Source organism: Protopterus annectens, chromosome 1.part2 (genome assembly GCF_019279795.1).
Source record: "Protopterus annectens isolate FY-2018-M chromosome 1.part2, PAN1.0, whole genome shotgun sequence".
Classification (NCBI taxonomy): domain Eukaryota; kingdom Metazoa; phylum Chordata; order Ceratodontiformes; family Protopteridae; genus Protopterus; species Protopterus annectens.
Genome location: NC_056727.1, coordinates 597,284,525 through 597,310,080, shown reverse-complemented (window position 1 = coordinate 597,310,080; position 25,556 = coordinate 597,284,525). Strand labels below are relative to the sequence as shown.

Here is a 25,556-nt window from a genome sequence, read left to right as displayed (position 1 = left end):
TGTTCTTTCAACCATGCATGCCTCCTGATAACTGTGCCAGTCATGGCTGATCTAAAGGAAGCCTCCAGTGCATCATAGCCACATTTTAAAGAATGGTTACTAACCTGCTGTATGTTATGTACCATTTCTTGAACATACTTTTTATCTAAAGATTCTTCAGAGGACAGCTTTTTAGTCAACTGGTCAAGCATAAACTCTTGCTATTGAATCATATGAAATTGGCAGTTCAAAGCTCTAGCTGACAAAGTAGCTGAGGTGTAAACGTTTTTACCCCATCTCTCTAAGGACCTGGATTCCCTTTCAGAGGGGAGGGGGGTTTTAGTAGAAGTAGCTGCTACAGCATTAGGACCCTGGGAGATAGTCTGTGGATCTGCAAAAGGAGCCCAGTCTGTGGATCTGCAAAAGGAGCCTTATATAAATGGTGATGAGTGTCCGGGACCCTGTAGAACCTATCGGGCTTAGCAGGAGCCGGAGGTAAAGAGTCAGGAGCAGTGCAAGCATCATTAAATGCATCATCAACAACAGAAAGAACTGGAGGTATAGCTAAAGGCCTATGCTGTGGCAAATGTAGAAAGGTCCTGAGCCTTTTTCTGGAGTCTGAGAAATCTTGGCCCTGCCATTGGAATTGTTCCCTCATAGCATGCAAGGTTTCCCCAAAGGAAAATTCCTCAGGAGGAGAGGCTGAAGGGATGGACTCTTCAGCATCAGAGTCTTCGTAAGGAGAATAAGAAGCCTCAGGAGGGTCTGTATGTTCTGAGTCATCAGAGGAATCATCTGTGGATACTGGCTCAGGAGGCTCTGCTCTAGGCCTCTTTTCTGGAGGAGGGAGAGAGGCCCTGTCTGGAAGAGGCTGGGCTCCACGAATTAAAGAGATGAGATCCTCAGCCAAAGAAAGCATATGGGAGCTGGTGCTGGGCCTGTGAGAGGGGGGCTTGGCAGGCACAGGTTTTGATGCTTTGGCTGCTTTAGCCCTGGCAAAGGCCTTAATAGACATAGCTGCAGGAGGCCTAGCAGCTCCACGTGCAGGGGTTGAAATATCCAGGGGAATGGTGTCTGATAAATCCTGTGAAACCGCAACAGAAGGTTGGATTTCAGAAGCCGTTTCTACCAGGTTAGAAGAGGCCTCGGTAGAAGGCATGATATCGGCTGAAGAAAGAACGCTTGCTCGGTTTCGCCGAAACCGAGACACTTGTGGTTTGCTTAACCGGTTTCGGCCGAAACCGAGACACTCGCGAGTGTCGGTCCTTTTCTTTGCGTTTTTGGTAATTTGCGTGGTCGGAGGATCCGGCGGCATAATGTAGGCAAAATCGAGCCGAAACTCTGTTCAGCAAACTCCGACCGGCGTCTAAGCGTCCGTCGGTTAAAAGAAGCACAGGCTAGACAAGCTGCTACGTCGTGGTCTGGGCCTAAACAATGTATGCAATAGGAGTGGAAATCTTTATGAGGTATTTGTTTCCCACAAGATAAACAGTTATTCACTTTCTCTGACATCGGCTGAGGCAAGAAAGAGTCCCCAACGGGGTACTTAGCTTTTTAGAAGTCTTCGAAGTAATATTCGGTAGTAGTAATCTCTGGATCTGACCGACCGGCACTTGCGAACAGCTTCTGCTTCGGGCGCCACGCGGCAAGAAAGACTGAGGAAAATGGCGTCGGCTGATGCCTTTATACCCGAAGAACTGCCGCAATGACGTCGGGTGAAGTGCGACACCAGCCGAAGCCAGACCCAGACTTTGGAATCCGGACGACCGAAGGGCTGCCTGACGACAGGACAACCCATTTGTAAAGACTGCAGATGCATCCTTGAAGGACATCCCCACCAGTGGAAAATAAATACCAATAAGTCCCTTGTAAGGAAAAACAGAATAAGGGGGATGGAGGGAGGCAAACCAGGACTGCAACAGTGAATACACTCGAACATCTACATTTATGCTAAGTGTACACAACTGTACCATGCTCTTCGTGTTTCACTGTTGCAGTCATCACATTTGGGTAGATTCCAAAAGCTGAGGAAGAGGGTGGAGGCAGTCAAGGAAACTAGGGGCTGGCTAGCATGCCCTGCAAGACTGCAGAGGCAAACCCTGCCCTGGATTTGGAGAAGAGAGAGTCAGGTGGTAATGCTTGGTGAAGGTGTGAACAGATGTCCAGGGGGCAGCCTCCAGGATGTCCCTGGTTGGGACTCCTCTGAGAAAAGCTGCAGAGGTGGAGGGTGCTCTACTGGACTGTGTCCTGACCCCCTTGGGGGGAGGCGTGCCATGTTGTTTGTAGCAGAAATGGATGCAGTGTGCTATGCATTTAGAAATTGTTTGCTTGGAGAAGGCTTTGCCTTCTGCACATGTAGCAAAGCTAACCAGCAATTGATCAGACTTTCTGAAGTATTTATTCCTATCCAGATAGAATCTGAACTGTCTATGCACATCTAGAGGGTGAAAAATAATTTCCTCCTTGTTCTGGGGATTAGGAAAGAAGGTGGCCAAGTGAATGGATTGGTTGAGAGCCACACTGGACACCATCTTGGGCATATAGGATGGGTTAGTTCTGAGGGATAACCCTGTCTGCATGGAAAATGATGAAAGGTTCCACAGCCATGAGAGCTTGCAGCTCAGAGACTCTTCTGGCTGAAGTGATAGCCAGAAGGAATGCTCTCTTCCAGGAGAGAAATTTTAGCTCTACAGAAGCATCTAGTTCGAGCTTTTCCAGGACAAAGTTAAGGTTCCAAGCTGGTGTTGGTCCCATTCTGGGGGGGGGGCCTCAAGTTGCTAGCCCCTCTGAGGAAAGTACAGTTGTGTACACCTACCATAAATGTAGATGTTCGAGCGTCTTCACTGTTGCAGTCATAACTGTAGGGTGCTCCTGCCGGCAGGCAGCCCGAGGTCAGCCAGAATCCCAAAGTCTGGGTCCGGCGTCGGCTGTACAATCCAGTACCCTGACGTCAGTCCCCTCTGGTACATAACCCTCAGCCGACGCCATCTTCTCCAGCCTTTCTTGCCCTAGATGTCAGAAGTCCCCAATAAATCATAAATGAATCCCACTAGGAAACACAAATACACCACAAAAAGAGAAAAGAGGGATAGGAGGAGGGAAACACCGACTGCAACAGTGAAGACACTCAAACATCTACATTTATGGTAGGTGTACACAACTGTACTATGTTCATCGTGTTTCACTGTTGCAGTCATAACTGTAGGGTGGAATCCCAAAGCAGTGAAAAAAGGGGGGAGGTTCAGACAGACGAAGGGGCAGCAAGAAGACCCTGCAAAACAGCAGAGGCAAAGCCTGCCCTGGTCTTAGAATACAAAGGGAGATTGTAGTGCTTGGAAAAAGTATGCACAGAACCCCAAGTGGCAGCTTCCAAGATATCCTTGGTAGGAACTCCCCTGAAAAAAGCTGTAGAAGTAGCAGCTGCTCTAGTAGAATGACTTCTCACAGTACCTGGAAATTGTTTCCCATGATGAGTGTAACAAAATCTTATTCCATAAGAAATCCATTTGGAAATAGTTTGTTTGGAAATAGCCTTTCCAAGAGAACTGGAGGCAAAAGAAACAAACAATTGGTTAGATTTTCTGAACTCTTTAGTCTTGTCCAAATAAAATCGTAACTGTCTGTGCACGTCCAAGGAATGCAAAATCCTTTCCCTTTATTCTGAGGATTAGGAAAGAAGGTAGGAAGGTGAATTGTTTGATTCAAAGCCACTTTCAAATCACCTTAGGCATGAAAGTAGGATTGGTCCTCAAGGATACTCTGTCCTGGTGGAAAATAAGGTATGGTTCCACAGCCATGAGAGCTTGCAACTCTGAGACCCTTCTGGCAGAAGTCAAAGCTAACAAAAGAACTGTCTTCCAAGATAAAAACTTAATATCTGAAGATGCAGCAGGCTCAAAAGGAGGCAAAGTAAGTTTTTCTAAAACATAACTAAGATCCCAAGCAGGAACAGGAGGGGTTCTGGGAGGCCTTAAATTCTTAGCCCCTCTCAAGAATTGTCTCACCAAAGGATGAGAAAAAACAGGGGGATCAGTATTGAAATGAGCAGAAATAGCAGAAGCATGAATCTTTAATGGAAGAAAAGGAAAGTCCGTTAGACAAAAGATCCGAAAGGTAAAGCAAAATAGAAGAGAGATCAGGTACCAGAGGGTCCAAGCCTCGGTCCTGCATCCAAATGCAAAATCTCTTCCATTTAGAGGCATAAGATTTCCTAGTGCTAGGTCGTCTAGCTTCCAAAAGAACATCAAAAACTTGTTTGGGAAGGCTAGAAGAGATCAAATTCCTTTGAAGAGCCAAGCTGCCAGACAAAGGGTCTTGAGATTGGAATGTAGCAACTGACCCTGATGCTGGGACAGAAGAGAAGGGTTCAGAGGGAGAATCCAAGGAGGCTCCAAGAATAGGTGCTTTAAAGTTGGATACCAAAACTGTTGAGGCCAATTTGGAGCAATCAAGATGAGGAACTTGGGCTTGTCCTGCTTTATCTTTAGTAAAATCCAAAGAAGAAGAGGAAGAGGAGGGAAGGCATATCCCGAAAGGTTTCTCCAGCTGAAGGACAGGGCATCCACTTTCCAAGCTGTTTTGTGGAATGACCTTTTGCAAAAGAGAGGCAGCTGATGATTGAGATGGGATGCAAACAGATCTATCTGGGGGCATCCCCAAACTGCAGTAATCCTGTTGAATAAGTTGGTGTCTAGCATCCATTCGTGAGGATCTAAAATGTTCCTGCTCAGGCTGTCCGCTAAGAGATTCTGTTCTCCTGGTATGAATTGGGCCTGGAGATGTAGATTCAGATTTAGAGCTGTGTCCCATAAAGCCATAGCTAGTCTGCAAAGGGGTGAATGAGAACCCCCCTGCTTGTTTATGTACCACATGACTGTGGTGTTGTCTGTGCAAATCAAAAGAGGTCCTGGATGCAAAAGGTTCCTGAAGGCTAGAAGAGCATTTTGAACTGCCAACATTTCCTTCAGATTGATGTGCCAGTGAAGATGATCCTTTGTCCAGGTTCCCTGCTGGCAATTGCCTAGAAAATGTGCTCCCCAAGCATAATCCGAGGCGTCCGTGGTTATGATTTGAGAAGGTTGAGGAAGACGGAAAGGCTTTCCTTCGTTTAACACACACACCCTGGACCACCAAAGGAACTCCTTCTGGAGGCAGGGGATCAGAGGAATCAGAGTGTCCAGATCGTGGTAATGCTGCGACCATACACTTTTCAGATACCATTGAAGCTTTCTCATATAAAGCCTTGCATTTGGAATCAACAGAATGCAGGAAGCCATGTAGCCCAGTGCCTGCAGGAATTTCCTTGCAGTGAGCTGAGGTAGAGTTGCCAAAGTTTTGAAAATTGAAGCCAGCTATATTTGTTTTTCTGTAGTGAGGAAGGCCCTTTGTAAGGTTGTATTTAAGAGGGCTCCCAGAAATACCATTTGTTGAGAAGGGATCAAATGTGACTTTTTTGTGTTCACTGAAAACCCCAGTAGGAGGAGAAGACGTTGAACAAAATCCAGATGTTGAAGTAAAAGATCCTTGCTGTCTGCCTGAATAAGGCAGTCGTCCAAATAGGGGTAAATCTGAATTCCCTGGAGTCTGCAATAAGCTACTACTGGTGCCAGGCACTTGGTAAAGACTCTGGGCGCAGTAGATAAACCAAAGGGCAGTACAGAGAATTGAAAGTGTCTCGAACCCGCCTTGAACCGGAGGAATTTCCTGCATTCCTGCCTGATGGGAATGTGTAAATAAGCTTCCTTTAGATCAAATGTCACCATCCAGGCGTCCTGAGAGAGCATTGGAATCAGCTGCTGCAGAGTAAGCATCTTGAATTTTGGAATCTCCAAAAAGGTGTTTAACACAGAAAGGTCCAGAATAGGTCTCCATGAGCTTTGCTTTCTTGGAACCAGAAACAGTCTTGAATAGAAACCTTTTCCCATCTCTGAGAGTGGAACAGGCTCTATGGCTCTCATGGCCAGAAGAGCATCCACTTGATTTAAGGCCTCTGACCATTGATGTTTTGGCAGATCTGGCCAACCGAAAGCCCTTAGCAAGGTATGAAAGTGGAATTTGCAGCCTTTTAAAATCACGTCCAATACCCATTTGTCCTGGGTAATATGAGTCCAATTTCTGTATAAAAAAAAAAAAAAAAAAAAAAAAAAAAGTTTTCCTCGAGAGGCATCCAGGTAAAGAGTCCCTGTAGCCCAACCGAGAGTCATTGAGTTTGCTTCCTTTGAGATTGGGATCTGTCTTCTCCCCTTCTAGGTGAAGAAGCAGTCCATTGTCTCGATCTGTAGGAGGCCTGAGCTTGGCCACGACCTCTGGAGCGTCTATATCTTCCCCTTTGAGGCCTGTCAGACGTGGGAAAGGACCAATTTTTGGAGGGCCAATTCCTGGAAAATCTAGGAGGCTGAACTTGCAAGAAATCTTTCACAGTTTGCATAGAATTTGCCTTTTCTTCCATCTTTTTAATAACCTCCTCAGCCTTAGATCCAAAAAGAACATCATGCTGAACAGGGGCATCTAATAATTTAGCTTTAACCTGTTCAGGTAAACTTTGCTCACGAAGCCAAGCATGTCTCCTGATAACAGTACCAGAGGCTGCGGCCCTGCAAGAAGCATCCAAAGCATCAAAACCACAATGCAAGCTATGTTTGTTCAGTTGTTCAGTTGCATGCAATACATCCTGTAGTTCCTTATCTTCTGCACATGCAGGAAGGGAGGCAAGCTTTTGCTTTAAAACAGACAAAAGAAATTGCTGATACTTAAACATATGAAACTGGCAATTTAAAGCCCTAACAGAGAGGGTAGCAGAAGTAGATACCTTTTTACTCCACCTGTCTAAGGCACGAGAATCATTCTCAGAGGGAATAGGATTCTTAGAAGAAGCAGCTTTAGCAGCCTTAGAGCCCTGAGATATAGTTTCAGGATCTGCAGAAGGATTCTTAAACAAGAACAAATGAGACTCAGGAACCCTATAAAACCTATCAGGCTTAGAGGAGGCATGGAATCAAGATTCATATTAGCCTCGGAAAAAGCATCATCCACAATGTCAAGAACAGGAGGGATAGCCAAAGGCCTATGTTGAGGAAGAAGAAGGAATTCTCTAAGCCTCTTCTTGGAAGCAGAATAATCCTGACCTTCCCAATGAAAATGTTCCTTCATCTCATGTAAGGTTTCCCCAAAAGAAAAATCTTCAGGCGGAGAGGCAGAGGGCAAGGAGTCCTCAGCATCCGAATCCTCATAAGGAGGAAAAGAATATTCCTGATCAGAGGAAGAGACAGAAGATATAGAAGCCTGGTCAGAGGAATCCATAGGAACATCCTGTCGAGGCCTTTTCTCAGGGGGGGGGGGTGAGAACCCCTAATCATAGTAAGCAAATCTTCAGCCATCCCTAACAATTGCTTCTGTGTCCTGGGAGTAGATTCAGAAGTAGCTTGAGCAGGACCTTTGGACTTAACAGGAGTCTTTGTCTTTGCCTTTGAAATAGTGATGTGAGTAGGCCTGAATACCCCCTCAGAAGCCGGTACCTGCACAGCGGTTCCGGACCCATCCGAGGGAGCGACGTCCGAAGGTCCTGCAGCAGATAAAATAGAAGGCCTTGATGGCTCCCCATGGGAGTCCGTATCGGCCATCAGTTCAGAAGTGGCGGACGACAGGGGCTGCAAAAGCACCTCACTGACGACAACCGAACCGGACGCTGGCTCCAGCTGCAACGAGTCCTGTTTGGACCTCGGAGGCCTGCCCTTGTCTTTGCGCTTCTTTTGAATTCTGGTAGTATCCGACGACATTCTATAATTGAAGCGTCTGCCAAAGTAATTCAGAGCCCAGTCGTACCTGCGTTTGATAGTACGAGAATTAAACCTGGCACAGAACAGACAACAAGAAACGTCGTGGTCAGGGCCTAAGCAAGGTAGACAGTAAGAGTGGAAATCTTTATGAGGTATTTGTTTCCCACACGAAATACAATTATTAACTTTTTCTGACATCGGAGGAACAAGAAAAAGATTCTAACGGGTACTTAGCTTTGAGAAGAGAAGTAAGAACTTCGGACAGACAACAACCAAAAACGCTGTTCGAAAATCGCCAACCAACGACTTGCGAGCTGCTTTCCACTGCACGGCAAAAGACTGGAGAAGATGGCGTCAGCTGAGGGTTATGTACCAGAGCGTACTGACGTCAGGGTACTGGATTGTACAGCCGACGCCGGACCCAGACTTTGGGATTCAGGCCGACCTCGGGCTGCCTGCTGGCAGGAGCACCCTACAGTTATGACTGCAACAGTGAAACACGATGAACATCTGTTTGATCAAAGGGTGTGAGAAAAGGGGCTGCACAGTGGGAAAATGAACAGAAATAGCAAAGGCGTGAATTTTTCTACAGGAGAAAGAGAGGCCACTGTGTAGTAGGTCAGCTAAGTAATCCAGGATGAGAGGGATGGAGGGCTGTGCCGTATTGGTTCCCTTAGTCTGGATCCAGGTGCAGAACCTTTTCCATTTATCTGCATAAGACATTTTGGTGCTAGGACATCTGGCCTCACGGATCACATCCAGAACATGTTTACTGAGGATGGCAGATTGTTTTGGAGTTAGGGAATAAGCCAGGCTGTCAAAATGAGTGTCTGCAATTGGGGATACATGAATTCCCCTTTCCTCTGTGTCAGGAGGTTTGCAATATGAGGAAGATAGCAAAAAGACAGCGGGGACAGGCTGCGAAGCAAGGGGTACCACAGTGTTGTCGGGGCCAGTCTGGAGCTATGAGAATATTCCTTAGTTTGTCCTCCCTTATTTTGAGCAGTACCCTGGGGATGAGAGGTAGGGGAGGAAAGGCATAGACCGATAGACTGACCCACGTGAAGGACAGGGCATCCACTTTCCAAGCCATGCAGTAATGCTCCCTGGTGCAGAATTTGCTGAGCTGATGGTTGGTGAAGGGGGGCAAAGAAGTCGACCTTCGGGCTTCCCCATTTCTGAGTTATCAGGGTGAAGGTGCTTCTGTTGAGTTGCCACCCGCGTGGGTCCAGAAGTCTTCTGCTTAATTGGTCTGTCAGAGAGTTCAGAGAGCCTGGTAGGTATTGTGCTAACAGGTGCAGTCGCATGGAAGAGGCTGTGGGCCAAACGGTCATGGCCAGCCTGCATAGAGGGTAGGAGTAAGTCCCTCCCTGCTTGTTGATGTACCACATCACAGTGGTGGTGTTTTTCTGATCAGGAGAACTCCTGGAGAGAGAAGGGGTTTGAAAGCTACCAAGGCTTTCTGCACAGCCATAATCTCTTTTTGACTGATGTGCAGAAGGATTTGCTGTGGGCTCCATTGGCCCTGTATGCACCTGCCGTCCAGGTGAGCACCTCAAGCATAGTCTGATGCATCTGTGGTGAGGTCTGGGCGGCAGGGGGGTGGAGAGAATGGCATTCCCTTGTGGGAGGAGCATGCTGTTGCTCACCAAAGGAAATCCTTTCTGAGGCAAGGAATTATAGGTAGAAGAGTTTCCAGGTCTTGAGAGTGTTGACACCAAAGGCTCTTTAGGTACCATTGTAGTTTTCTCATATGCAGTCTGGCATATGGAAGGAGTAGTATGCAAGATGTCATGAACGCCAGAGCTTGCAGGATCTTCCTTGCAGATAGCTGGGTTCTGGTGCCTAGCTGAGAGAAGTAGGCTGTCAGGAAAAATTGTTACTCTGTTGTAAGGTATGCCATCTGGGATGCTGTGTCCAGACTTGCTTCCAGGAAGACTATTCCTTTGGGTGGGCAGCTGTTTGGATTTCTTTTCACTGATTGTGTACCCCAGGGAGGTTAGTAGGGTCTTTACAAAGGCTAGGTGCTTGAGCAGCTTTTCCTGGCTGTCTGCCTGAATAAGGCAGTTGTCTAAGTATGGGTAAATTTGAATATTTTTTTGTCTGCAAAAGGCAATGGCTGGAGCCAGACATTTTGTGAAAACTCTGGGAGCAGTAGACGAGCCAAAGGGAAGTGCAGAGAACTGAAAGTTTTGAGATCCTGCCCTGAAGCGGAGATATTTCCTGCATGATTCCCTGACAGTAATGTGGAGGTAGGCCTCTTTTAGATCTAGGGTGGCCAGCCGAGCGTCTTTGGACAACATGGGTAGCAGCTGCTGGAGGGTACACATTCTGAATTTTGGAATAACCAGGAAGGTGTTTAGAATGGATAAATCGAGGATGGGGTGCCAGGTGCCTTCTTTTCTGGGGACCAGAAAAAGCCTGGAGTAGAAGCCTTGGCCTATCTGTTCTGCAGGAACGTGCTCTACTGCCCTCATAGAGAGCAGGGAAAGGATTTGCTTTTGAGCCCCTGCACACTGATTTGGTGGTAGATCTGTGAACCCTTTTCGGGTTGGAAGGGTGTGGAAGGAAAATTTGTATCCCTGGGACACAGTTCAGAACCCACTGGTCCTTGGTAATGGTGGCTCAGGTATTTGAGTGAAAGGAAAGGAGAGTTTTCCTCCTAGGGATAAGTGAAGGTGGGCAGAGGGTGGGGGTGAAGGAGGTGAGTCATTGTGAGTTCTTACCATAAGGGGGTGACTTAGAACTCTCTGATTCTGAAGTGGCAGTAGTCCACTGCTTAGATCTCTGCATTCCCTGGGGCTGCTGTCTGGGGACTCTGTTTCCACTGGGCATGGGCTGGGCAGGTTTACTCGGAGCAGGAAAGGACCAGTGCTTGGAGGGACAATGCCTGCTGAACCTAGGGAGCTTGACCTGTAAGAAATCCTTAACTGTTTTCATAGATTTTGCTTTTTCTTTTATCTTTTTTAAGATCTGCCTTAGTGCCAAATAGGTTATCTTTGTGTAAGGGGGCACCCAACAATTTGGATTTGACATGGTCTGGCAGGGGTTGTTCCTTAAGCCAAGCATGTCTTCTAATTACAGATCCAGTAACTGCTGCCCTGCAAGAAGTTTCCAGGGCGTCAAAACCACAGTGCAAAGTGTGTTTAGTTAGGTCCTGCCCAAGCAAGAAAGGAAGACATTTTTTGTTTAAGGAGTTCCAAGGTATGTTGCTGAAATTTCAGCATATGGAACTGACAATTTAGTGCCCTGATAGCAAGAGTGGCTGAGGTGTATACTTTTTTACCCCATCTGTCCAAAGCTAGGGAATCCCTGCCTGAGGGTGTGGGATTCTTAGCAGAGGTTGCTTTACTCCCTTTTGGCCCTTGAGAAATGACCTCCGGGTCAGCTGTTGGAGTTTTAAAAAGATATTTGTGTGTCTCAGGGACTCTATAGTACCCATCTGGTTTTCTGGGAGCAGAAGGTAGGGCGTCAGGAGTCGAGCTGGATTAGAAGAAAACATCCTCCACAACATCCAGGACTGGGGGGATGGCCAAAGGTCTGTGCTGTGGAAGATCTAGGAATTCCCCGAGTCTCTTTTTTGACTGAGGGTAGTCCTGACTATCTTACTGGAAATGCTTCCTTAAAGTATGGAGGGTTTCCCCAAAGGAAAAATCTTCGGTTTCTTGGGTGTAGTTTGAACCCTAGGTCTAAGAAACTCGTTTCTGAAAGAACGGTAGACAAGAAAGAAGACGTCTGTTTGTGTCAATATTCGGTAGTGCGAAGGACTTCCTCGGATGCCGGTGCCTGCTCAGCGGCTCTGGACCCATCCAAGGTAGAGACAACCGCAGGATCCTTAGTCAAAGAAGAGCTTTGCTGCATACCGGACTCCAAAAGGGTCTCAGTAGCGATCTGCGAATCAACTGAAGCAGGCATCAGGGGCTGCAAAAGCACCTCACTGAGTACCAGAGAACTGATGACTGGCTTAACAGAAGCGTCGTCAGTCAGTTTGGACCTGTGCGGTCTGTCTCTGTCTTTATCGTTACATTTGTTTCGGAAGATCTGCTGTCGGATGGCTTACCGAAGCCCTATCGGAATTGGAGGACAATAAGCAAAATAATTTGGCTACAATAAGGGCCAGACAACCAGACGACAGATACTTCTGGCGTTGAACAAAGCACAGAAGCGACAACGGGGGATGTCGTGGTCTGGGCCTAAAGTGACGAAGTAAGAGTGAAAGTTTCAGTGTGGTATTTGCTTTCCACAGGCGAGACAATTATTAACTTTTTCTGTCATCGGGTAGTGCAAGAAAAAAGGATCCCCAAAGTACAGTTTTGTACCTACCATAAATGTAGATGTTCAAGTGTTCACCCTGCTGCAGTCACCACACTTGGGTTATCCTGCCATCAGGCGGTCCCGCAGTCGGCCCAAATTCCAAAGTCTTGGTCTGGCGTCGGTTGCTGTCGCTTCTTCCCTGACGTCAGTGCGTCAGGGGTATATAAGAGGCATCCGACACCATTTAAAAAATATATATACATACACACACACACACACACACACACACACACACACACACACACATATATATATGGCTATATAAAAATAAAACAAAACCCTTCGGTACAAGCAAATACACCACAGAGGTAGTATAGGATAAGGTGGTAGAGATAAACTCAGCTAGTTCAGAGGGGATGGAGGGAGGGTAACCTGGACTGCAGCAGGGTGAACACTCGAACATCTACATTTATGGTAGGTACAAAACTGTACTATGTTCATCGTGTTACCCTGCTGCAGTCATCATCACACTTGGGTTGAATCCCAAAGCTAAGGAGGGGAGGTGGAGTCAAACAGGGTTAGAAGAGGCTAGTAGGCCCTGCAAAACTGCAGTGGCAAAACCAGCTCTAGTCTTAGAGTAAAGAGGTAAGTGATAGTGTTTGTGAAGGTGTGCACTGAACTCCAAGTAGCAGCTTCCAGAATATCCTTGGTTGGCACTCCCCTGAGAAAGGCTGCTGATGTAGCTGTAGCCCTGGTGGAGTGGGACCTAATGTTAGCAGGTACTGGTTTCCCATGATGTGTGTAGCAGAAATGTATGCAATGTCCTATCCATTGAGAAATGGTCTGTTTTGAGATAGCTTTTCCTTGTAATCCTGTAGCATAGGCTACAAAGAGCTGGTCAGTTTTTCTGAAAGCCTTGGTTTTATCCAAGTAGTAACGTAATTGCCTGTGAATGTCCAAAGAGTGCAGGAGTCTTTCTCCTTTGTTCTGGGGATTTGGGAAGAAGGTGGGCAAGTGAATGGTTTGGTTTAGGGCCACACTGGATACCACCTTTGGCATAAAGGAAGGATTAGTTCGTAGAGAAACTCTGTCTTGATGAAAAATGAGGAAAGGTTCCACTGCCATTAGTGCCTGTAGCTCTGAGACTCTTCTAGCTGAGGTTATTGCTAGTAGTAGGGCAGTTTTCCATGAAAGAAATTTTAAATCGGCTGAAAAAGCTGGTTCAAAGGGCGGCAGTGTAAGCTTTTCCAGGACAAAGTTGAGATCCCAAGTAGGTGTTGGAGCTCTCCTTGGCGGTCTTAAGTTCTTCGCCCCTCTGTGGTACTGTCTTAGGAGTGGATGTGAAAATAAAGGAGGATCCATGATGTAATGAGCTGAAATTGCTGAGGCGTGGATCTTAATAGATGAAAAGGAAAGTCCTTTGTGTAACATTTCAGTTAAATATTGTAGAATCTGAGGAATGTTCGGCTCCAGGGGATTTAGGCCTTTAGCCTGGTTCCAGGAGCAAAATCTTTTCCATTTGTCTGAATAGGTTTTCCTGGTGCTGGGCCTCCTGGCCTCCAGAATGACATCCAGAACAGCTTTGGATAAAGTTGTTGGCTGGTTGTTTAGGTAATTTGCCATGCAGCCAGGTTTAAAGTCTTGAGCTGGCTATGTAGAATCAGATTGTCTCGCTGGGTGAGCAGGTGAGGAATTTGTGGCAAAATCCATGGTGGGCCCTGGGCCATGGTTCTTAAAATTGGATGCCAATGTTGGCGTGGCCAATCTGGTGCAACAAGAATCATTTGTGGCCTCTCTAATCTGACTTTCAACAGTACCTTGGCTAGAAGAGGCAGTGGAGGGAAGGCATACACTGTGAATGTTTTCCAACTGAATGAGAGAGCGTCCACTTTCCAAGCTAGTGGATGGAAGGTTCTTGTGCAAAATTTTTGAAGTTGGTGGTTGTGGGAGCTTGCAAACAGATCTACGTCTGGGCGTCCCCATTTTTGAGCTATCACTGCAAATACTTGTGGATCTAGTTTCCATTTGTGTGGATCCATGATGTTTCTGCTTAGGTCGTCTGCCAATGTGTGTTTCTTTACTGGTAGGAATTGTGCTTGTAATTGAACCTGGTAAGACAGTGCAGTGTTCCACAAGGTCATTGCTTGTCTGCACAGAGGGTAGGAATGTGTGCCCCCTTGCTTGTTTATGTACCACATAACTGTGGTGTTGTCTGTCCTTATTAGTAGTTATCCTGGGTGTAGAAGGTCCTTGAAAGCTGTTAAGGCATTCTGCACTGCTAGCATTTCTTTTTGATTGTTATGCAGGTGTCTCTGATCTGTAGTCCATTTGCCCTGAATGCACTGTCCTGCAATGTGTGCTCCCCAGGCATAGTTCGATGCATCTGTTGTCATAGTTTGCCTGGCTGTGGGTAAGGTGAAAGGCTGACCCTTGTTGCGGTGACATGCCTGTGCCCACCACAGAAACTCCTGCTTGAAGGCAGGGAATGAGTGGAATCATTGTTTCCAAGCTGTGGCTGTGCCGAGTCCATACACTTTTCAGGTACCGTTGCAATTTCCTCATATGCAGTTTTGCAAATGGTATTAGTAGAATGCAAGATGCCATGAATCCAAAGGCCTGCAGAATTTTTCTTGCAGGGAGTTGGGTCTTTGTTGCCATTATTTTGAAATATTGAGACAGTTGTCGTTGTTTGTCTGGCATGAGATAAGCCATCTGGGCCATTGTATTCAAGCTGGCACCCAGGAATGTTATGTTTTGTGAGGGCACTAGTTTTGATTTCTTTTCGTTTACTGTGTATCCTAGGCAACTTAGGTGTTTGGCAAATACCAGATGCTGTAAAAGAATGTCCTTGCTTTCTGCTTCGTCCAGGTATGGGTATATTTGAATTCCTCTTTGTCTGCAGTATGCAATTACTGGTGCCAGGTATTTTGTGAAAACCCTGGGCACAGTACAGAAGCCAAAGGGCAGTGCAGAGAATTGGTAATGCGTTGAAGCTGCAATGAAGCTGAGGTATCTTCTGCAATTTTGTCTAATAGGGACATGCAGGTATGCCTCCTTGAGGTCCAAAGTGACTAGCCAAGCATTCCTGCCCAGCATGGGAAGAAGCTGCTGTAGTGTTAGCATCTTGAAGTTCGGTACTTGCAGATAGGTGTTCAGAACTGAAAGATCCAGAATGGGTCTCCATGCTTTGTCCTTTCTTGGAACTAGGAAGAGTCTTGAGTAAAATCCTTGCCCCTGTTCCTGTGTAGGTACCTGTTGAATGGCTCTCATGTTCATGAGAGCTGTAATTTGTTTTTGTGCCTCTGCCCATTGATTTGGTGGCAGGTTTGGCATTCCTTTGATCCTTGGTAAGGTATGAAAGTGGAATCTGTATCCTTGAGAGACAATGTTTAGAACCCATTTGTCTTTTGTGATGATGTGCCAGTTGTCTGCAAAAAATGCTAAGTTTTCCTCCCAAGGGTGTTGTCAGGAGAGAATTGCTTGGTAGTTTGAGGATGGAGTCATTGTGTTTGTCTTCTGCTAGCCTGGGGCCTGTCTTCTCCTCCTTTCTGGGTAGCAGAACCCCATTGGCGAGGTTTGTAAGGGCCCTGTGACTGACCTCTTCCCCTTGGGCATCTGTATTTGCCCCTCTGTGATCTGTCTGAAGCTGGAAAGGACCAATTTTTTGTTGGCCAATTTCTGCTGAAGGGGGGGGGGGGTTGTACCTGCAAGAAATCCTTGACCGTTTGCATAGATTTAGCCTTGTCCTCCATTTTCTTTAAAACCTCTACTGCTTTGACACCAAATAATACATCCTGTTGTAAAGGTGCATCTAATAATTTTGCTTTAACATGGTCATGGAGGGTTTGCTCTTTTAACCAAGCATGTCTACAAATGACTGAGCCAGTAACAGCTGCTCTACAGGAAGCTTCCAGTGAATCAAATCCACATTGTAAAGTATGCTTGCCCACCTGTTCAGCTGCATGCAACAGATCCTGCATTTCCTTGAACTCGGGCTGTTCTGAGTGTGTGCTCATTTTTTGTTTTAACTGAGACATCAGGAATTGTTGATATTTCAACATGTGAAACTGGCAATTTAATGCTCTCATAGCCAGAGTTGCAGAGGTGTATATTTTCTTTCCCCATCTATCTAGGGCTCTGGAATCTCTTTCAGAGGGCACAGGATTTTTAGCCATAGAAGCCTTTGCTCCCTTAGGACCCTGCGATATGGTTTCTGGGTCAGCTACAGGGCTTTTATAAAGGAATTTGTGCGAGTCAGGTACTCTGTAGTATTTGTCTGGTTTGGCTGGAGCAGGAGGTAGAGAGTCTGGATTTAAACTAGACTCCAAGTAGACATCATCCACAATATCTAAAACAGGAGGAATAGCAAGAGGTCTGTGCTGGGGTAATAGAAGGAACTCTCTGAGCCTTTTCTTAGAATCCGAGTAATCCTGGCCTTCCCAGTGGAAATGTTCCCTCATGGTATGTAATGTTTCCCCAAAGGAGTAGTCTTCAGGAGGAGATGTTGAGGGAATAGAGTCTTCAGCATCAGAATCCTCATAAGGTGGAAAAGTGTAATCCTGTTCCTCAGAAGAATCTGAGGAGAGAGAAACCTGGTCAGAGGATGCATAATCTTCCTCTTGTCTTGATCTTTTATCAGGAGGGGGATGGGAACCCCTGATAAGGGTAATTAAATCTTCAGCCATCTTAAGCATCTGTTTCTTAGGCATGGGGCCTTGACCTGTAGACTGATAAACAGTTTTCTTAGGTTTTAAAGGAGTTTTAAGTTTTGCATAAGATTTAATGGTGAGAGTAGTCGGTCTGAAGACACCTTCTGCAACCGAAGGTGTTTCCTCTGCACCGGTGTCTAAATCTGCTCCGATGTCAGTAGATGGCTGCGTCGGCCTAGTAGACTCCACGTGCGAGTCGGCAGCTGTCTGGGGTTCCAGCTCTGCGGTCGTCAGGGGCTGCGTAGGCGCCTCACTGAAAACCGGAGAACCGGCAACAGGCCTAGCTGAGGCCTCGTGGTCTGGCTTATTCCTAGGCTGCCTGTCCTTATCCTTGCGTTTTTTTAAGAATAGCGGTCATCGGCTGCTCCGACGGCATGATATAATTGAATTTCCTACCAAAATAAAGCCGTGTGAAGTCAAAATGGCATTTGATAGTGCGTTTATTAAACCTAGCGCAAAACCGACAACCTGTGACGTCGTGGTCTGGGCCTAGGCAAGGAATACAATAGGAATGGAAGTCATTATGAGGTATTTGCTTCCCACAAGAAATGCAATTGTTAACTTTTTCTGACATCGGACTGAGGCAAGAAAATGTTCCAGGGTACTTAGCTTTATTGAAGACTTCAGACTGAAATTCAAATCGAAAATCTCAGGAGTCGGCCGACCGGCACTTGTGAACTGCTTCTGCTTTGGGCACCGCGCAGCAAGAAAGACTGAAGAAAATGGCGTCTGATGCCTCTTATATACCCCTGACACATTGACGTCAGGGAAGAAGCAACAGCAACCGACGCCGGACCAAGACTTTGGAATTCAGGCCGACTGCGGGACCGCCTGACGGCAGGATAACCCAAGTGTGATGACTGCAGCAGGGTAACACAATGAACATTGGGGTACTTAGCTTTAGAAGACTTCAACTTCAATTTGATAGAAAAAACTTAGGTAGCAGCTGGCCAGCAATCCTGCAAACTGCTTCTGCTTCAGGCTCCACTGCAAGAACTGATGTAATGGCATAAGCTGCCTTACGTTATACTCCTGACGACATGACGTCAGTCCTCAAGTGACAGCAACAGACGTAGAAATACTAAGTCTCTGGTATTCGGGCCGGACGAGGGCTATCCCGGCAAGGATAACCCTAAATGAGATGACTGCAACAGTCAAACACGAAGAACATCCACTGTTGCCTGGGCCAAAAGAAAGTCACCCCAACTGTCTTTGGGGAGTCCTCCTGCATCTTTAGAAGAACCCTGGTTATCAGTGGAAATGGTGGTAAATCATACAGGAAAATTTTCGATCACAGGAATGAAAAAGGAATCTTTCAGGACTGTGAGCAAGGAGTCCCGGAGTAGAATTCCTTTAATTGTCATTGTGGGTGGAGACAAAAATATCTACCGGAGTATTTTTCATGGATGGATCAATTTCTGGAAGACACCTAGGTTCAACTTTCATTCAGGAGTGACTGTCTTGGTCCTGTTCAGTCCATCTGCAACAATGTTTTGCTCTGATTGAATGTAGGTAGCCTGGAGGGACAGACTGAACGGACTTGCTAGATCCCAAGCTAAGATAGCATGCAAAGGGGGTAGGGACCTGGTCTACCCCCCACGCCCCACCATTTCTATAACACCTCCTTGCAGTTGTTACCTTCGATTGCTATCAGAGGACTTGGAATCCATAGATGGTTCAGTGATTTCAGAGCATTTATTACAGCAATCATCTCTTTGACATGTTTGAACTTCTCTTGCTTGTTCCAGAGGCCCTGAACTTTCATTCCTCTGGACACAGCTTCCCAAGCAAAGTCTGATGCATCTGTGATCACAGGTAGGGACTGGAAGGGAGAACAGAAAACCTGAGATGAGAGAAAACAGATTCACCAGTGTACAGAGTCCATCCAACCTGATCTGACAAATCACTGAAGCTTCCTCATCTGATGTTAGGCAAAAAAAAAATAATGGGAATAGTAGAGGTTATGATACCTACAATAAATTGTTCCTTAAAACATTTACATTTTATTTTGTCTTGAGGAAGAAAGGCCATCATGAGTTTTGGATTCAGAAGGCATTACAGAAACACTATCTGGTGGGACAGAATGACAGAAGATTCCTTTTTGTTCAGCTGAAATCCCAGGCTGAGAAAAAGGTTTATTATCCAAGCCAGAGATTGTTGATAGTCTGTGAAGGAATTTGCAAAAATTAGGCAACTGTCAAAATATGGGAAAATATTAGTGTCCTGCAGTGGGTTGTTACAGGAGCCAAATACTTTGCAAACATTCTTGGAGCTGAGAAATAAAGCAAAGGCCAAAGCAGGAAACTCAAAATGTAAACCAGACATTGAAAAATGCAAAAAGCATTTGGAATCCCTTCATTAAATGTGATGGTAAGCATCTTTTTAATCCAAAGTTACTCAAATACCGATAGGCGGGATGAGCAGTAACAGACTGAAGAGAGAGAGAATTTTTAGTTTTGAAATTTCGATATGAAAGTTTAGAAAAAAAAAAAGAACAGAACTAGCACAGATTCGAAGGTTCCATTTTTCTCTGGCACCAGAAATACTGCTGAATAAAATCCTTTCCCTCTCTGATCTGGAAGAACAAGTTCTAGACCTCTGAGACAACATCTGGTCTAGGACTGGAGTGAACAGGAACATTTGAATGAGTAGATGTAGCAGAATCCCTTTAAACAGAAGAAGGGAATCTCATTGCTAGGTGCAGCCTTTTAAAATGACCATGAGGTTATCGAATGCTAGAAAGAAAAAGTGACAACAGAACCTAGGATTGTTTTACAGGATTGCCAGAATGGTGAGGGGGAAACACTTGATGGGCATATAGTTAAGTCTGTTTTTTGATTGTCCTTGGCTCTGGGAGGACATTCCTTTCTTCTTTGAACCTCCCTGCCACTGTTTTTTGAAATTTTGTTTGCCTTGTTGGGAACACGCATTGTGTTTCCTAAAAGAATTCCTTAACTGGAAGAAAAGTTAGTATATTTTAGAAAGGAAGGTTACAAAATCAGATAACCCTTGAATTAAACTTCCCCTTTCATCAAAACTCTGAAAGACCTCAACAGAGGAAGGACCAAATAAGTCTTTATCCAAAGGAATATTGTAGATCTCACCTTTGACATCCTATGAGAATGTAACCAGGCAAATCTTCTCATCACAGAGGCAATGCCCACAGCGCTGTGCACAGAATCAACAGTGTCATACGCTCATTTTAGAGTGTGTGGTTATCTGTGACAATACACAGAATTCAGAGATGCTTTAGCTTCTGAAGAATGGAGATCAGCAATTAAATTTCCTCATATTGCAAAAAGAAGCCAGGAGAAACATGGAAACATGAGCCTGACAATTTACTATTCTGAAGGCCAAGGTAGAAGAAGAATATAAATGCTCTTTCCTGGCCTATCAAATGCTTTTCCCAGTTTGTCAGAAGGAACAAGTCTAGCTGCCAAAAGATGTTTAGCAGAAGCGAAGTTCAACACAGAATTTACTGCAGGATCTAACCACGGCTTAGGAAAAAAAAAGGAGATTGAGAGACTGACACACTTCATACAACTTACCAAACTTTCTTGGAGCAGGTAATTGAATGTCAGGCAAACTGCAGGCATCCTCTAAGGTTGACAACACATGCGAAACAGCTGCAGGTTGAGGAAAATCCATCTGTAAATATTGATAATACTTTTGTTCAGATTCTGTCATTTCTTTCTGGTCCCAATGAAATAATTTCTTCATTTTGGCAAGAAGACGACAACTCTTCAGGAGGGAAATCTGAATAAGAACTTTCCTCAGAGTCCAATTCTTTGTTTTGTAGAGAGGGAACTTGAGAAACACAGTCCAAGTCTAATTCCTGTTCCTCTGACTAGGAATCAGTACCTGAGAGATGAAAATCATTTCCCTTTTCTATGAGAAGAGTCAGCATTTAAAGACCAACACTCTGTGAATAACCCCTTAGCACAGCCAAGCCAATTGTCCTTACCTGTGTTAGGAGAGGAAACATGTCTAACTTTAAGTTTCCATTTTCTGGAAGGCAGAAAGAGTGGTTTAATGGACTGTCCCTTCCTCGGGAATGAATGCTCTCAGAGTGGTTTAGTAAAGCAGCATCCCCTGGTCTTTTCCCAGATTCTAGCAAGGGTGGTTCTCTCTTACAAAAAAAAAGGGGGGGGGGCTTAACAGCCACAGAGGACAAGCCTGTCTTTCAGTCCTTAGTAACTTTCTAATGAGCACCATCAAAGGAACTGAGACAGAGATGAGCAGTCAAAGGTGTCACAACAGAGTTGCCCTTGGGTAGCTGAGACGAAGAGGAAGCAGGAGAAAAGACTGAAGACTCCCAGATGACTTTTTTTCTTCTTGGAGCTCAGGAAAGGATCAGGGGGTGTTGCTGGGACCCAGGTCCATGTCCTAGCCGTAGACAGTCTCACAGGCATACAGTGGAGCCTAGAAGAACTGGTGTTACCTACCGACTAAAACTACTTTCTGAGGTAATTTTTTTTAGTGGCAACCACTAAACACAGTAGCACCAGTCCCTCACAATACTGTTTATATATATATATATATATATATATATATATATATAAACAGCTCACTTTTTCTCACAAAAATAAATAAATAAATAAATAAATATGGGAATCCCCATGGGAACCTAGGACTGGCTGTCAGCTGAAAAGGGGGTTTGACAAGAAGTCAGTGAAGCTTAGCAAAGTATTATGACAGCAATTTAATGATTTGTGGTAAAAAAAAAAATGTAATGGCATCCCCCAAAACAAAGCCACTAAAAAAAACAACTGAAGTAAAAGATAAACATTTTCAAGGAATTCCCATCTGGGAACTATAACTCAAACTCTAAGTTTCTGAGGTAAAACTTTTAGTGACAACCATCTATTGCCTCAAATATAATTTTTTTGACTGAAAAGAAACATTTTTCTTCACAAAAATGATGTAGAATGTAGTCCCCAATGGGATACTTTTAGTCTTGCCTAACCTTCCAGAAGTGCTAACCAGTCACTGATCACCTCAAACTGCAGAGGAGAGCACTCTTTGGCAGCAAAAAAGTTCTGAAGTTTTGGATCCCTAGTCACTGCCCTGTATGAGGGAAACATAATAAAATTAGTGGCTAGGGATAATGGAAGGTGCCCTAAAAGCTTTGGACGCCCGCTAGCTGGTAAAATCCTTTGAAGGGCATCCTACACAGCTTGAGTGATCTAACCAACATCAACAGTTTCTCGGCTTGAAAAGAGTAGGATGGTGTACTACACTTCCCCGTCCCTTGGATATCTACAGTGCCTTTAACTTTGAAAATAACAGAACACACGTGTAAAAAAGAAAAAAATACACTTAAAGTGAGTGTTATTCACACTGTATACTTGGCTGCTTTCACATAAACAGTCCCTTGATTGTTAATGCTCATGAAGGGGTACTACACTTTTTCACTGTCCTTTAAGAAAAATTCTTTTTTTAAACTGAAGTACAAGGAGTGTTATTCACATTGCATGCTTGGCTACTTTCTCACAAAAAAGTCAAAAGTTTCAAAACAAATGAAATCACTTAATTATCTTTGCCCAGTATTCATGTACACCTTCATAATCCCCAGAGCACGGAAAAAATCTTACTTACTATGTATTTATTTATTATATTTCTTTAACATTTGTTAATCTGGTTGGTCCAACTGAGCTTGAACCTATTTTCAGTGCAGACCTGAGAAGAAAAGCTCCAGTACATGATAAACATTATGAAACAAACATTTTAAACAATACAAAGCTTGAAACATATTGAAAACATAAATTGAAACAAGTTAATACAACAGACTGAAATATACTTTGAAACATAATTTAATACATCACTAAGTTGAGTGAGGCAGAACATACAAACAGTGGAACACTATAGGGAGCTAGAGCTTTAAAAACATTATAGTAAGCGTAAAAGTGGGTATATGCAGGCCCCAGGCAGGAGCAGATCCACGAGTTTGACAGAGTGTCTTTTAGAGGGGGGGGTTACATCATTTGTGTGGGTAATACTTCTTACATTGAAAGGGAGTTTATTCCAGGCTTGACATACTAAATATTTCTAGAGAAGTTTGCCAATGGTTTTATTAGGCTTGTATATATCCAGATTTTGGTCAGGGCTTCAGAGAGAATGATTTGGGGTACAGTAGGATACTAGAGAAGATCAAATACACAATGTTTTGAAATTCACTCCAAACCAACCCTGTTCTTGTTTATTATAAAAATATGCAGTTTCTTCTTCATTTAGACACATTCTATACAGCTGCATAACTCTTCTGACAACATTATTTGTAAATCAGCCACCAAAAAAAAACCCCACAAGTTTTTAACTTCATAACCTTCTGTAAATTGTTGTCTTGGAATCATCTAGCACATTTCACCCTTACCATTTTTTCAAACCACATTGTCCTGTATTCATTACAAACATCTATATACATTCTGAGCCTGGCTCATATTAAAAAGGCTTATTAATTACAATTAATCTGGCTACAAAATTATGTAAAGTACATTAAGTCTTACACATGATGCACAACTGACAGTATTTAATCATTAGTGCAACCAGCATAACAAAAACTGAGAAATAAAACTCACTTAAAGTTGTTCAAGATGCAGACCATCACTTGGGGTGCATTCCTCTGCCAGTGCTTCATAGCTCCAACTAATATTATCTCTAACTTCTGTATCTGAAGTGTAAAATAATATTAAGAAATTAATCCCTTGGAAAGATGGTAGTACCAAAATAAATAAAACAAAATTCAAAAATAAGCAGATCACTTCAAATGCCAACTTCATATTAAGTTACACACAAATGAATATTACTGCAGTCAACTTAAAATTATACATTTTTAGTGTGGTATCTGAAGAGTAAGGCTTGCAATCTAGGCTTTTGGTGTTATAAATAAACTTGGTAGCACACATCCTGCTGTTTTAACACAGACAGCAATCTGCACAAGCCAATACTAGGGAACAGCAAAGTGTGCATCAATCTAGGAACTCTGGGCACAGTACACAAAACAAAAGGAATTTACAATAAATGCAAAGACTATCGTAGCTATGGAGGTTTCGGATACAACAGCAACTGCAATTAAGCAACCCAACTCCTAAGAGTCACTATAATTCTGAATACATCACTCTGCTCAGTCATCTTCTGGTCACCTTCAGCCTGGCTACAAATGTAGAAGCAGCATGTCTGAGCAAAGTGCTGAATCTTGCAAGATGTGCCTAAATTGCAATGGAAGGCACGCAGGATATATTCAAATGACCTTAAGGACATAGCAATGCTTCAGCTACAGGTTTCTGAATGCCATGAATGCGCCTACAAAGACTTAAAAGTCATGGGCATTCAGAAGCCATGCAGCTGAAGCACTGGTAATCCCATTGGGTCCCATTACAACTTGTCTGGGTATTCTTGCAGTTTTTACTGAAAAGTTTGACTGTATGACCTTTTTTCCTTAGATTTGCAAATTTATGTCTTGGGGATCTGATCCCGATTTACCAAACAAAATATAAATTAAAAATAAAAATTCGGAAAATTAGGACCTGATCTAGCACATAAAATTAGAAGTTATGTACCTACCATGACGTTCCATGTTAGTTGTCTTCTTCTCGCCTTCTTTCTTGCTGGATGGGTTCGGAGCCGATCCTCGGCTCCGACTCGGCCACTCTAAAAGCTCGAGAGCTAGTTCCACCGGCTCGAGGCTCCCCTATATCCCACAATGCTAGGCGGTAACTACTCAGATCTCGTTTGAAAGCTAAGGCCAGCAATAAAATTCCATAAGGAACCAAGAAAACTCCTCTAGGTCTGCCCTGGCTAGGGGGAAGGAGGGTGGGATGCAAGAAAGAAGGCGAGAAGAAGACAACTAACATGGAACGTTATGGTAGGTACATAACTTCTAAATGTTAAGTTGTCAATCTCGCCTTCATTCTTGCTGGATGGGACCGCGTCCCTAGCACCTTGTCCCGGGTGGCCTATCGGAACAGACACTTGAGTACAGTGGAACCAAAGTTGGCTCGGTCTCTAGAGGCCAAGTCTAACTTATAATGAGAAATGAAGGTATGGGGAGAAGCCCAAGTAGCTGCAGAACAAATCGAATCAATAGGCAGCCTATCTTGGAAAGCTATAGAAGTGGCTAAAGCTCTAGTTGAATGAGCCCTGGGTCTGGATGGCAACCGTTGATGTCTTATCTCAAACACTAGGGTAATCAACGAAGTAAGCCATCTAGAGAGAGAGACTTTAGAAACTGGAAGGTCCATTCTACCTTCTGCATAAGAAATTAGAAGTTATGTACTCACCATAACGTTCCATCTGAGTAGGTGTATTCATTTGTCTGCAACCTGTGGGTTATGGATCCGATATCGGATCCGAACCGGCATGGTTCACCAGCTATGGATCCAAGCTCTCAGCTCCTCCCCTCACCCATAATGCCCTGCTCTCCCCTCATGACCTCAGATCGAGTTTGCCAACAGCAAGAACACCCTGAAAAGGGTAAAACATCATATGCAGGAAACTGAAAGGCTAGGGGGGATAGGAGGGCGGGATGGTTGCAGACAAATGAATACACCTACTCAGATGGAACATTATGGTGAGTACATAACTTCTAAATCTGAAGTAGGAGATTCATTTGTCTGCAACCTGTGGGACAGAGTCCCCAGCTACCTGAATCTTGGGCGGCCATCATGGAAGGATATTCCGGAGCACCGCGGAGCCAAAGGATGCTCTACCCCTAGATGTAAGATCCAACTTGTAGTGGGAAATAAAAGTATGAGATGAAGCCCACGTGGCTGCTGCACAAATATCATCTAGAGGAATCCTAGCCTTAAAGGCTGCCGAGGTAGAGACTGACCGGGTTGAA

At 44.5% G+C, this 25,556-nt stretch overlaps 1 protein-coding gene across 2 annotated transcripts in view; it reads right to left on the bottom strand.

Annotated features, from left to right (window-relative positions):
* Positions 1-25,556, bottom strand: part of LOC122790403 (protein dispatched homolog 1-like) — a 501,178-nt gene that overhangs the window by 159,325 nt on the left and 316,297 nt on the right. For both annotated transcript variants that reach the window (XM_044057924.1, XM_044057930.1), the window contains exon 3: positions 23,296-23,387. The gene's annotated coding sequence lies outside the window, so the exon portion shown is untranslated. The remainder of the gene's footprint in view (positions 1-23,295; positions 23,388-25,556) is intronic.